At 39.9% G+C, this 14,035-nt stretch overlaps 1 protein-coding gene across 6 annotated transcripts in view; it reads right to left on the reverse strand.

Annotated features, from left to right (window-relative positions):
- Window positions 1-14,035, reverse strand: part of WDR7 (WD repeat domain 7) — a 383,698-nt gene that overhangs the window by 286,037 nt on the left and 83,626 nt on the right. The window lies entirely within an intron of this gene.

Genomic DNA, 14,035 nt, shown 5'->3' on the forward strand with positions numbered 1-14,035 from the left:
CCACCCGCCACCTGACTATACTCCATTCATTCTTCAATGTCTCCTCCTCCAAGAGTCCAGTCCTGATCACCTCAAGCTAGGCCAGGTTTCTGCAATACTTTCTGCATTTCCTCAGCCACCTCACTTACTTCACTGCATCGTATTTATCTGTTGATATCTCCAGAGGGTAAATATCATGTCTTATTCATTTGGACTCTCAAGGGCCTAACACAGCACCTAAGCGCCAATAAATGTTTACTGAACTAGACTGATTCAATTATTTTCTAACAGAGGCTATAAAAGTCAGGAAGTATGAAAATCTTTTATATGGTCCAATAAAGAGCAGATTTTTCAAGCACATTAGAAGAAATTATTTCTTACCAGAAGTACTAACATATTAATTTTTAGTCACAAATCTTTACACTTCTATCAAATTACTTCAAAATACCTTTAGGTTCCCAAATAAGAGTTAGATATAAAGTACCACACACAAGGGCTAGAAAGTTCTGGCTGCCGAGGTCATGGGGTTTGATCTAGCTAGTGTTCCTATTCTCTCAGCAGTCTGCCATTGGATTTATTATGTGAGATAGTGAAATGATGGGGAAATGATGGTGAAGGAAATTTTTCCTTTGCTGTTTCTCACATTCCAAGGAAAAACAAAACTGTTCAGAATTTAAAACCATCACAGAACAAGATGGCTTTTTCTCGGTTCAGAATAATATGATGAATTATATTTAATATGAACTCTGAATTCCATTTATAAATCCGTTGAACACCTATTGTGCGCAAGGCACAGGGCCAATAAGGCACTAGAGCCATGGGGCTGGTTAAGTTTCAGGAAGGCAAGTTCCCCTGTATGTGTCATTATTTGATGGTGTTATACAATGATCACCATAAATCCAGTTGTTTCTAATTCAAGAATCCTTAAAAAGGAAAGAGAGCTAAATAAAAACCCTGTAGTCACCAAAAAATTTAGTAAATATGAACTAAATATGTAGTTAGTTTTGAGAGTTTAGTTTCATTCCTTAATGGAATAAGTCGTATTATATTCACAGTAACCTAACACTCATTTCCCCCAAACTGGAGAAAAAGTTGGTAGAAAATCAACCTGAGTTGGAAATCTTCAAAGCATTCATCCCAAACTCTATGAAATATGCGTGCCTGGTGAGTGCACACGCGCGCGCGCACACACACACACACACACACACACACACACCAAGGAGCACATGTACTTACAACCTACATAGACTGTACTTTCCTGTGCGTGTGAGAGTACTGTGAAAGTGAGGCAAATATGAAGAAAGAAAAACAGAATTAGGACATAAATACATTAGAGGAATGTGAACCATTTTTACAGAGATGAGGATGAATGATTAATTTAATATAATGAATAGCCTGTGGAAGGGAGGAAAAGATGGAGAAAGAGAGGAAAAGAGGGAGGGGGCGGAGAGGCAGGCCAACAGGACTTCATGGACTGCCCTGTGTTTGCCTGTGTCTGTGATAACAGCAACTAATGCAATAATGTACATCCAGAAATTAACCCTATTACTTGCCCTATATACCTGTGCCTCCTTAATTACTTTAAATCTTTTAATTTTACATTTGTGGTTCCAAAAAACTTTTCTTAAGCTCATTCCTTAAGGCATCTCTTTACCAAAGCTTCATGTTAAATTCTAAAATTTTCATTCTAGAACTTTTAAAGTTCCAAATGACAAACAACAGAGAGGGAAGTAATGGCAAAACAAAGTCACTGACTGCTCATTGTAGACCTTAAAAGTCAGTCTCACTAACCACCATGTGATGAGATTGCGGCAGCACAGGAGGAGAAGTTCAATCCAGGCTGATGGACTCAGGGCAACTGTCACCCGCCAAGAGGTTAAGGATCTTCTTGCATAAATAAAGTACGCTTCCTTTCAATTCAAAACCACACTGGTATCTTACCAGTGTAATCCAGAAAAACGATAGATATTTACAAACATGCTTCATCTAGGGCAAATGAAGCATGTTTGTAAACATGCTTACTTGTAAGTAAAATTTTTAAATGAATGATTTTTAAATGAATGTTTAATATTTCTCCTTAACTAATTCATTTCACTGAATTCTACACTTAACATTGAGACTATAGAGACCCAAAGGGAAGATCATAGCAACAACGCCAGCATAGTTACTGGATTTTCCCAAACCCCCTCATAAGAAGAGACAGAGCAACTAGGCAGCATAACCAAAACCCACTGAGAACATTTTCAACAAAATTAAGTGATGAAGAAATCCCAAAATTCAAGTGGATGGGAAAACCCACCAACAGCTACAAAATCCACCTGGTATCAGGCATCCCTGTAGTAAGGAGGAAGGAGAAGCAGGAAGTATCTGACAGCTCTGACAGGAAAACTCCAGAAGAGCCAACAGATACTTAACCAAAAATTAAACCTGAAAACAGCAGCTGAACCCGGGAGGAGCTTACTTACCTCAACAGCAAGTGAACACAAGGGCCTGCAGTTGTGAGACCTGAGGGTGCTGGCACATCAGATTCCCAGGGCCCTTACCACACTGATGTATCCACACTCCCTTCTAGGAAAAGATCCCGCAATAAGGAGAAACTACTAAGAATGCAGTCAAGATTGACAGGTAATTTAAAAAACAAAAATAAATAAATAAAAAAGGGAGGATAGGAACAGTGCCAGAAACTACCAGAAAGCAAGTCACCATATTATTGAACCACATGAAACAACAGAAGGAGTTCTGTGAAGTTAGAAAAGCTCTCTGAATTAATCATTAAAAAAATCCAGGAAAAATCATTTCACAAAGTGAGCAACAAAAAGTATTGAGGTCAAAATTATTGCAAGTAAAAAGAGTAAGAACAGGGATTCCCTAGAGGTCCAGTGGTTACGACTCTGCACTTCTACTGCACGGGGTATGGGATCGATCCCTGGTTGGGGAACTAAGATCCTGCATGCCGGATCTTAAATAAAAATCGGGCCTCTATTAAAAAAAGAGAGAGACAGAATACGAACCAGAAAAAAAAACAGACATGTTGAAGCAGCAGATCGAAATGAATGTACTATTTCAAACAAGCTAAAAAGCATTTTAAAAATGATACTCAACATGAAAGAACAATACAAATGAGAATTAGAAAAATCAGAAATGAAATGACTGAACTCAAGAAAGAATTAAAGGGGAGGAGCTTCAAGATGGCGGAAGAGTAAGACGCGGAGATCACCTTCCTCCCCACAAATACATCAGAAATACATCTACATGTGGAACAGCTCCTATAGAACACCTACTGAACGCTGGCAGAAGACCTCAGACCTCCCAAAAGGCAAGAAACTCCCCACGTGCCTGGGTAGGGCAAAAGAAAGAAGAAAAAACAGAGACAAAAGAATAGGGACGGGACCTGCACCTCGGGGAAGGAGCTGTGAAGGAGGAAAGGTTTCCACACACTAGGAAGCCCCTTCACTGGCGGAGACTGCAGGTGGTGGAGGGGGGAGCTTTGGAGCCGTGGAGGAGAGCGCAGCAACAGGGGTGCGGAGGGCAAAGCGGTGAGATTCCCGCACAGAGGATCGGTGCCGACCAGCACTCACCAGCCCGAGAGGCTTGTCTGCTCACCTGCCGGGGTGGGCGGGGGCTGAGAGCTGAGGCTCGGGCTTCCGTCGGATCGCAGGGAGAGGACTGGGGATGGCTGCGTGAACACAGCCTGAAGGGGTTAGTGTGCCACGGCTAGCCGGGAGAGAGTCTGGGAAAAGGTCTGGACCTGCCTAAGAGGCAAGAGACCATTGTTTCGGGGTGCGCGAGGAGAGGGGATTCACAGCGCAGCTTAAAGGAGCTCCAGAGACGGGCGCGAACTGCGGCTATCAGCGCACACCCCAGAGACAGGCATGAGACGCTAAGGCTGCTGCTGCCGCCACCAAGAAGCTTGTGTGCAAGCACAGGTCACTCTCCACACCTCCCCTCCCAGGAACCTGTGCAGCCCGCCACTGCCAGGGTCCCGGGATCCAGGAACAACGCACGGCGCGCCTCAAGCTGGTGAAACGTCACTGTGGCCTCTGCCACCGCAGGCTTGCCCCGCATCCGTACCCCTCCCTCCCCCGGCCTGAGTGAGCCAGAGCCCCCCGCATCAGCTGCTTCCTTAACCCCGTCCTGTCTGAGCAAAGAACAGACGCCTTCAGGCGACCTACACGCAGAGGCGGGGCCAAATCCAAAGCTGAACCCTGGGAGTTGTGTGAACAAAGAAGAGAAAGGGAAATATCTCCCAGCAGCCTCAGAAGCAGCGGATTAAATCTCCAGAATCAACATGATGTACCCTGCATCTGTGGAATACCTGAAGAAACAACGAATCATCCCAAATTGAGGAGGTGGACTTTGGGAGCAACGACATATATATATATTTTTTCCCTTTTTCTCTTTTTGTCAGTGTGTATGTGTATGCTTCTCTGTGTGATATTGTCTGTATAGCTTTGCTTTTACCATTTGTCCTAGGGTTCTGTCTGTCTGTTTCTTTTTGGGGTTTTTTTATTACTTAAAAAAATTTGTTTCTTAATAATTATTTTTTATTTTAATAACTTAATTTATTTTACTATATTTTATTTTATCTTCTTCTTTCCTTCTTTCTTTTCTTCTCCCTTTTGTTCTGAGCCGTGGGGAGGACGGGCTCTTGGTGCTGCAGCCAGGTGTCAGGGCTGTGCCTCTGAGGTGGGAGAGCCAACTTCAGGACACTGGTCCACAAGAGACCTCCCAGCTCCACGTAATATCAAACGATGAAAATCTCCCAGAGATCTCCATCTCAATGCCAAGACCCAGCTCCACTCAACGACCAGCAAACTACAGTGCAGGACACCCTATGCCAAACAACTAGCAAGACAGGAACACAACCCCACCCATTAGCAGAGAGGCTGCCTAAAAGCATAATAAGGCCACAGACACCCTCAAAACACACCACCAGATGTGGACCTGCCCACCAGAAAGACAAGATCCACCCTCATCCACCAGAAAACAGGCACTAGACCCCTCCACCAGGAAGCCTACACAACCCACTGAACCAACATTAACCACTGGGGACAGACACCAAAAACAACGGGAACTACGAACCTGCAGCCTGCGAAAAGGAGATCCCAAACACAGTAAGTTAAACAAAATGAGAAGACAGAGAAACACACAGCAGATGAAGGAGCAAGGTAAAAACCCACCAGACGAAACAAATGAAGAGGAAATAGGCAGTCTACCCAAAAAATAATTCAGAATAATGATAGTAAAGATGATCCAAAATCTTGGAAATAGAAAGGAGAAAATACAAGAAACGTTCAACAAGGACCTAGAAGAACTAAAGAACAAACAAACAGTGATGAACAACACAATGAATGAAATTAAAAATTCTCTAGAAGGGATCAATAGCAGAATAACTGAGGCAGAGGAACGGATAAGTGACCTGGAAGATAAAATACTGGAAATAACTACCGCAGAGCAGAATAAAGAAAAAAGAATGAAAACAATGGAGGACAGCCTCAGAGACCTCTGGGACAACATTAAACACACCAACTTCAAATTATAGGGGTCCCAGAAGAAGAGGAAAAGAAAGGTACTGAGGAAATATTTGAAGAGATTATAGTTGAATACTTCCCTAATAAGGGAAAGGATATAGTTAATCAAGTCCAGGAAGCAGAGAGAGTCCATACAGGATAAATCAGGGGAGAAACACGCCAAGACACATATTAATCAAACTACCAAAAATTAAATACAAAGAACAAATATTAAAAGCAGCAAGGGAAAAACAACAAATAACACATAAGGGAATCCCCATACGGTTAACAGCTGATCTTTCAGCAGAAACTCTGCAAGCCAGAAGGGAGTGTCAAGACATATTTAAAGTGATGAAGGAGAAAAACCTACAGCCAAAATTACTCTACCCAGCCAGGATCTCATTCAGGTTTGATGGAGAAATTAAGACCTTTACAGACAAGCAAAAGCTAAGGGAATTCAGCACCACCAAACCACTTCTACAACAAATGCTAAAGGAACTTCTCTAGGCAGGAAACACAAGAGAAGGAAAAGACCTACAATAGTAAACCCAAAACAATTAAGAAAATGGTAATAGGAACATACATATCAATAATTACCTTAGATGTAAATGGATTAAATGCTCCAACCAAAAGACACAGATTGGCTGAATGGATACAAAAACAAGACCCATATATATGCTGTCTACAAGAGACCCATTTCAAACCTAGGGACACATACAGACTGAAAGTGAGGGGATGGAAAAAGATACTCCATGCAAATGGAAATCAAAAGAAACCTGGAGTAGCAATTCTCGTATCAGACAAAATAGATTTTAAAACAAAGACTATTAAAAGAGACAAAGAAGGACAGTACATAATGATCAAGGGATTGATCCAAGAAGAAGATATAAAAATTGTAAATATTTATGCACCCAACATAGGAGCACCTCAATACATAAGGCAAATACTAACAGCCATAAAAGGGGAAATCGACGGTAACACAATCATAATAGGGGAGTTTAACACCCCAGTTTCACCAATGGACAGATCATTCAAAATGAAAATAAATAAGGAAACACAAGCTTTAAATGATACATTAAACAAGATGGACTTAATGTATATTTATAGGACATTCCATCCAAAAACAAAAGAATACACATTTTTCTCAAGCGCTCATGGAACATCCTCCAGGATACATCATATCTTGGGTCACAAATCAAGCCTTGGTAAATTTAAGAAAATTGAAATCGTATCAAGTATCTTTCCCAACCACAACGCTATGAGACTACATATCAATTACAGGAAAAACTCTGTAAGAAATACAAACATATGGAGGCTAAACAACACACTACTTAATGAGCAAGAGATCACTGAAGAAATCAAAGAGGAAATCAAAAAATACCTAGAAACAAATGACAATGAAAACACAACAACCCAAAACCTATGGGATGCAGCAAAAGCAGTTCTAAGAGGGAACTTTATAGCAATACAATCCTAACTTAAGAAACAAGAAACACCTCAAATAAACAACCTAATCTTACACCTAAAGCAATTAGAGAAAGAAGAACAAAATACCCCAAAGTTAGCAGAAGGAAAGAAATCATAAAGATCAGATCAGAAATAAATGAAAAAGAAATGAAGGAAACGATAGCAAAGATCAATAAAACTAAAAACTGGTTCTTTGAGAAGATAAACAAAGTGGATAAACCATTAGCCAGACTCATCAAGAAAAAAAGGGAGAAGACTCAAATCAATAGAATTAGAAATGAAAAAGGAGAAGTAAGTACTGACTCTGCAGAAATACAAAGGATCATGAGAGATTACTACAAGCAACTGCATGCCAATAAAATGGACAACTTGGAACAAATGGACAAATTCTTAGAAAGGCACAACCTTCTGAGACTGAACCAGGAGGAAACAGAAAATATGAACAGACCAATCACAAGCACTGAAATTGAAAGTGTGATTAAAAATCTTCCAACAAACAAAAGCTCAGGACCAGATGCTTCACAGGCAAATTCTATCAAACATTTAGAGAAGAGCAAACACCTATCCTTCTCAAACTCTTCCAAAATATAGCAGAGGGAGGAACACTCTCAAACTCATTCTACAAGGCCACCATCACTCTGATACCAAAACCAGACAAAGATGTCACAAAGAAAGAAAACTACTGGCCAATATCACTGATGAACATAGATGCAAAAATCCTCAACAAAGTACTAGCAAACAGAATCCAACAGCATATTAAAAGGATCATACACTATGATCAAGTGGGGTTTATCCCAGGAATGCAAGGATTCTTCGATATACACAAATCAATCAACGTGATACAGCATATTAACAAACTGAAGGAGAAAAATCATATGATCCTCTCAATAGATGCAGAGAAAGCCTTAGACAAAATTCAACACCCATTTATGATAAAAACTCTCCAGAAAGGAGGCATAGAGGGAACTTTCCTCAACATAATAAAGGCCATATATGACAAACCCACAGCTAACATCATCCTCAATGGTGAAAAACTGAAACCATTTCCACTAAGATCAGGAACAAGACAAGGTTGCCCACTCTCACCACTATTATTAAACATAGTTTTGGAAGTTTCAGCCATAGCACTCAGAGAAGAAAAAGAAATAAAAGGAATCCAAATCGGAAAAGAAGAAGTAAAGCTGTCACTGTCTGCAGATGACATGATACTATCCACAGAGAATCCTAAAGATGCTACCAGAAAACTACTAAAGCTAATCAATGAATTTGGTAAAGCAGCATGATACAACATGAATGCACAGAAATCTCTTGCATTCCTATACAGTAATGATGAAAAATTTGAAAGAGAAATTAAGGAAACACTCCCATTTACCATTGCAACAAAAAGAATAAAATACCTAGGAATAAATCTACCTAAGGAGACAAAAGACCTGTATGCAGAAAATTATAAGACACTGATGAAAGAAACTACAGATGATACAAATAGATGGAGAGATATACCATGTTCTTGGATTGGAGGAATCAACATTGTGAAAATGACTCTATTACCCAAAGCAATCTACAGATTCAATGCAATCCCTATCAAACTACCACTGGCATTTTTCACAGAACTACAAGAGAAAATTTCTCAATTTGTATGGAAACACTAAAGACCCCGAACAGCCAAAGCAATCTTGAGAAAGAAAAACGGAGCTGGAGGAATCAGGCTCCCTGACTTTAGACTATACTACAAAGATACAGTAATCAAGACAGTATGGTACTGGCACAGAAACAGAAGTATAGATCAATGGAACAGGATAGAAAGCCCAGAGATAAACCCATCCACATATGGTCACCTTATCTTTGATAAAGGAGGCAAGAATATACAGTGGCGAAAAGACAGCCTCTTCAAAAAGTGGTGCTGGGAAAACTGGACAGCTACATGTAAAAGAATGAAGTTAGAACATTGCCTAACACCATACACAAAAATAAACTCCAAATGGATTAAAGACCTAAATGTAAGGCCAGACACCATCAAACTCTTAGAGGAAAACATAGGCAGAAAACTCTATGACATAAATCACAGCAAGATCCTTTTTGACCCACCTCCTAGAGAAATGGAACTAAAAACAAAAATAAACAAATCCCATTTGTTTATTTTATCTAATGAAACTTAAAAGCTTTTGCACAGCAAAGTAAACCATAAACAAGACCAAAAGACAACCCTCAGAATGGGAGAAAATATTTGCAAATGAAGCAAGTGACAAAGGATTAATCTCCAAAATTTACAAGCAGCTCATGCAGCTCAATATCAAAGAAACAAACAACCCAATCCAAAAATGGCCAGAAGACCTAAATAGACATTTCTCCAAAGAAGATATACAAATTCCCAACAAGCACATGAAAGAATGCTCAACATCATTAATCATTAGAGAAATGCAAATCAAAACTACAATGAGATATCATCTCACACCGCTCAGAATGGCCATCATCAAAACATCTACAAACAATAAATGCTGGAGAGGGTGTGGAGAAAAGGGAACCCTCTTGCACTGTTGGTGGGAATGTAAATTGATACAGCCATTAGGGAGAACAGTATGGAGGTTCCTTAAAAATCTAAAAACAGAACTACCATATGACCCAGCAATCCCACTACTGGGCATATACCCTGAGAAAACCATAATTCAAAAAGAGTCATGTACCAAAATGTTCATTGCAGCTCTGTTTACAATAGCCAGGACATGGAAGCAACCAAAGTGTCCATCAACAGATGAATGGATAAAGAAGATGTGGCACATATATACGATGGAATATTACTCAGCCATAAAACGGAACGAAACTGAGTTAACTGTACTGAGGTGGATGCACCTAGAGACTGTCATACAGAGTAAAGTAAGTTAGAAAGAGAAAAACAAATACAGTATGCTAACACATATATATGGAATGTAAAGAAAAAAAACAAAACGAAAAACTGGTCATGAAAAACCTAGGGGCAAGATGGGAATAAAGATGCAGACCTACTAGAGAATGGACTTGAGGATACTGGGAGGGGCAAGGGTAAGTTGGGACAAAGTGAGAGAGTGGCATGGACATACATACACTACCAAACGTAAAATAGATAGCTAGGGGGAAGCAGCCACATAGCACAGGGAGATCAGCTCGGTGCTTTGTGACCACCTTGTGGCGGGGGTAGGGAGGGTGGGCGGGAGGGAGATGCAAGAGGGAAGAAGTACGGGGACATATGTATATGTATAACTGATTCACTCTGCTATAAAGCAGAAACTAACACACCATTGTAAAGCAATTATACTCCAATAAAGATGTTAAAAAAAGAATTAAAAATAAAAAAGAAAACATCACTTTAGCAAAGAAGCTTCAATGGAAAGAAACACAAAAATGAATGAATACAATTCATAATGCCTAAGAGAAGCAGAAGGTGGAAAGAAAGAAAATGTTAACAAGAAGAAATGAAATTTCTTTTCCTTTGTGGGAGGCAAGCTTTTGGTGGGCACACCTAAAAAGAGATTTGGAGTGAAGGGGAAATTGTTTACACAAAGGGAGAACCGAGCAAATAAATACACTGAAAATACTGGGAGAGGTTTCTCACAGGTGAAGAAGAGAGTTACAACAAGCCAGGAGGGGAGGCTACAGCCAACACTATGGTGTTTGGTTGGAATTGGAGGTAATGGTGCTAACCCAAGGTATTTAATATATTTAGGAAGACAGAGAGACACTTAAAGACGTACATGTTTGGGTAAGTGTGTATTCATGTAAACATACCTAATACTACCTAGCTCTATCTACTGAAAGGGCCCGGATGCAACGTCATCCCAGGAGCAATGAGTGCACACAGTATCTGGATTCAGTTTCTAATTATTATCCTCCATCAAAGGGAATCACTGGTCACAAAGGCATTTAATAAACGTTTATTCTCCTCCTACAGAGACATTCACTCCTTTGTTTTCTTAAGGCCTGGCAGCTTAGCTAAGTCTCCTTAATTTTATTAACAATTAGACAACAATTAGTGTAATATAAAATTTTTGTCTTAATTACCATTTAGAAGAATCCAAAACTGAACTCATATATACTTCAAAGTATATAATAAATATACCATTAACATATTCATATTTTCTTTTAAAATATTCATTAAACTTTTGGAGCAGAAGGTTAAGCAAGTTTAATTGATACTTCAAAGGTCAGGCTTATCATAAGAATTTTTCTAAGGCTGAAAACAGTTCACCAGACAAGGCCTGGTACGCTGTACATAACGTCGTTTGGCTTGTCTCTGGCTGTACCTTATAAGTGCCCTTTTCACAGTGAATCATAAAGTCAGTTCAATCAGTACAATTTTTTTTTTAACAGAGTGAATTCTGCAAGCAAAAAACACAGAGTATGTTCTCAGCAGGTTATATTTGACTTGTAAATTCCATTCTCTTGCCTAGTTACACAGAATACAAACTTACTGACCTTTGCATATATAGTCCATTCATTTTTTTCAGGGTTTTGACTAATTAGACGACAGAGAGAAATGGAAGGTAAAAGATAAATCATCCTGGTCAATTTTCAATTTCTTCAACCTCATCATTTTTCAATATAAATAGGGTGATTCTTATTGATACAACAATGCCCAAGATGTAACCCGGCCCAATAAAAAATTACACACAGTAGGCCTAAAAAATGAATTCCATGGCTGCAAGGGCTTTCTAGCTTTACTAATAAAATCCCATTGGCCCAAGGCGTCCACCAAGATCTCCTCACCAAGAACCAATGTCTGGCAAATACTCTGTAGAAAAACTTGTCAAAAAGATCACCTGATATGCCCAGACATCCTTCTTGACATATTCATTTATGCATTCCTCAAATGCCATGATATGCCAGCTATGATCTCCTAGTTATTTATATCTTACAAGTCCTCAAACTTCTAATCCAATATACCACTTATTCTGAGTTTAATGAGGGATTAAAAGAAAAGAAGAAGATGACTCTACCTTCAAGGGATTATAACCACTTCCTTTTTTTAAAACAGATTACACGGCTTACTCTTCTCTTCTTCCACTGAAAATAATTTGCTATATTCACCTCCCTCTTTTCATCACTACAGATTAAACGGAGACAATTTCTAATAAGGGTGAACTTTCCAACTCTATTCTCAACACCATGTCCTCTTCCATGACCCCACCAATCACTCCCTCCACCAACAAAAGTGTTCAGTGAGCTCCCAAAGCATAAACTCTGCTCTTAACCCTGCAGCCACTGAAGCTACTAATCCTTTATTTCTCCAAAAGCAAACTTCTTCCACACACTGTGCCTCCACTTCACCTCATGCTCATTCCTAGCTCGCTGTATCCTGACTTCTGACCCAACTAATTCTACCCAAACAGTTCTTAATGATGACCAATGACTTTACTAACTCCATACGCTCTTTTTTATTCCCCAGGTCTTGATGTTATTTCATTGCTCTGATCAACTGTCAACCTTTACTTCCTTTACAAAGATTTGTTTTCAATTATATGTGTAAGCTAGGCCACTGGAGGTTACTTGTCCAAGGTCACCAACAGGCAGGAAGTTACAGAGATGCAATTGGAACACAGATACGCCTGTGACTAGAACTTGGGCTCTAAACCACTCCTTTGAACTACTTTTCAAAAATGAAGCAAAGGCCATTCCATGGGGGAACTGTACCCACAACCTTGATATTAATAATGCCATCTTCAGATGCAGGGGTCAGCAAACTATGACCCAGGGGCCAAATCCAGCCCATTGCCTGTTTTCATAAATAAAGTTTTTTTGGGAGCCAGTCCATTTACATAGTGTCTATAGCTGCTTTAATGCCATTGTAATGGCAGAGTTGAATCATTGTGACAGAGCAATATGGTCTACAAAGCCTAATTTTTTTTTACTATCTAACCCTTTACAGAAAAACATTTGCCAATCTCTGTTCTAACCAAATGTCCTTTAGGTTCATCATTTGCAAATCTGAGGATAACTAACTCATCTATTTGTAATGAGAATTAAGGAGAACAGCATATCTGGAATAATCTAATGATAGTAGGCACCCCAAAATGTCAGCTGCAGTCTAGTTCAGGCACTCCATTACAGTGTTCATTTAGGAAATAAAATCCCATCCCTACTCTACCCCAGCATCATATCATTCCTTTCTTGGAGGTTGTTTGCTCCCGCCACATGTACCCCATCTCTCAACACTACACAGAAGAGGCAAATGTCTCCTGTTACAATCAACTTCAAAGCCTATGCCATGAGTTGTTTATTTCTGTTAACAGCTCCACCATTCTCCCTTTACCTAGGCTTGGATCTTGGAAATCAACCTGTTATGTCTCAAATCTTCTCTTGCTCATTTGTGAAGTCCTATTTATTCAACCTAAACAACAGCTTACAAGTTATCCCTCGTCTACATTTCCACTGCCTAATCTTTTCCAGTTCCCACACCTCTCACTATATCATCCCAGGAACATCACAATTCATTTCCCAAGTCAACATTTATAAAGTGGTCTGCATATAAGTGTCAGACATGGCAAAATCATTCTTAAACAAACAAATATCTCCTTTTAAGACTACCCAATATCGTGTCATTACTCATTGAGTTAAGTCCTCGGCTTTGCATTCGAGTTGATTCCACATGACTCCAATCTACACTTGCAAACTAACTTCACACTACATTTCCTGGGTACTTGCTATGCTCCATATACTATGTTAAGCACTGGAAATAAAAGGGGGAGAAACTCAACTCCTGTCCTCAAGAAGCTCAACAAACAAACAAAAAAATACCACACACAGGGCTTCCCTGGTGGCACAGTGGTTAAGAATCCGCCTGCCAATGCAGGGGACACGGGTTCGTGCCCCGGTCCGGGAAGATCCCACATGCCGCGGAGCAACTAAGCCCGTGTGCCACAACTGCTGAGCCTGCGCTGTAGAGCCTGTGCTCCATAAGAGAAACCATCACAATGAGAGGCCCACGCACCGCAAGGAAGAGTAGCCCCCGCTCGCCGCAACTAGAGAAAAGCCCGCACACAGCAGCCAAGACCCAACGCAGCCAAAAATAAATAAACAAAAAAAAAATTAAAAAAAAAATACCACACACA

The sequence above is a fragment of the Leucopleurus acutus genome (assembly GCF_964270905.1).
Source record: "Leucopleurus acutus genome assembly, chromosome: 13".
Lineage (NCBI taxonomy): Eukaryota > Metazoa > Chordata > Mammalia > Artiodactyla > Delphinidae > Leucopleurus > Leucopleurus acutus.